This window comes from Mastomys coucha, unplaced genomic scaffold (genome assembly GCF_008632895.1).
Source record: "Mastomys coucha isolate ucsf_1 unplaced genomic scaffold, UCSF_Mcou_1 pScaffold5, whole genome shotgun sequence".
In the NCBI taxonomy this organism is placed as follows: domain Eukaryota; kingdom Metazoa; phylum Chordata; class Mammalia; order Rodentia; family Muridae; genus Mastomys; species Mastomys coucha.
In genome coordinates this window covers 113,601,815-113,602,809 of record NW_022196911.1, presented here as the reverse complement: position 1 = coordinate 113,602,809, position 995 = coordinate 113,601,815, and positions in this window count along the sequence as shown.

The following is a 995-nucleotide window of genomic DNA, read 5'->3' as shown; positions in this document are numbered from 1 at the left end:
ATGGGGGAGTGGAGCAGTAGATGGTGAAGGGTGGAGGGGTGAAGGGGTGGAGGGGTGGAAGATGGGGGAGTGGAGCGGTAGACGTGAAGGGTGGAGGGGTGGAGGGATGGAAGAGTGGAGGGGTGGAGGGGTGAAGGGTGGACGGGTGGAGATGTGTTTGCACTTAGTGTTTGAAGGAAAATGAAGTCAGCCCTTCTTGACTGAAGTGGAGACTGTCTTGAGGTGAGCAGCCATGTGAGCTGGAACAGGTCTGGGCTCCTGCTGAGGGTGCCTCTCAAGCAGGCCTGCCCTCTGCTAGGATCTGTGCTGGTGTATCGTGTCCCTCTGCCCCGTGGGACAGAAGGCCAAGGTCAGGAGTCCTCAGGCACTGCCTGGCTGGCTCCTATTTTCTCTTCTGTTAGCTGAGACAGTGGGCACAGATCCCAGGCCCTCAGAGCCTCCGTTTCCCCAATGTGCAATAGGGCTGGAGCTGAGGGGATGACTTCAGAAGAGAAAGCCTGGGGTGGACTCTGAGTTGGCAGGTTAGCTCACCTAATAGGCCATGCCCTGGCAGGGGTGCTGGGAGAGCTGGGCTGAGCCAGTATGGTGCCACAAGTAACACTTTGGCAAGCAGATGTTTGCAAGTGTCCTTGGGTTGCCCATAAGCCTGTGCGAGGCACGGGGGGACATGAAGAGACACTGGCCACTGACTTATAGAGTCATGGTAGGAGAGCTTCCAGGGCATGCCCTAGGGATAGGGCATCTGCAGGGAAGGTGTGAGCACGGCTGATCAGCTGACCTGGAGCCAGCACTGATCCAACTCAAATCCTTTTACAAATACTGAAGCCTCCATAAAGTAGAGACCAGTCCTCTGGGACTCCAGACCTGCAGACCTATCCGTTGCTCCCGTGGAGACAGCCCCACACCTTTGAGACAATGACACAAAGTGGCTGAGGACCCAGTGTGCGCCTTATACAGACAATGCTATGGGGTCCTCTATGCCTCCTGCACTGTGA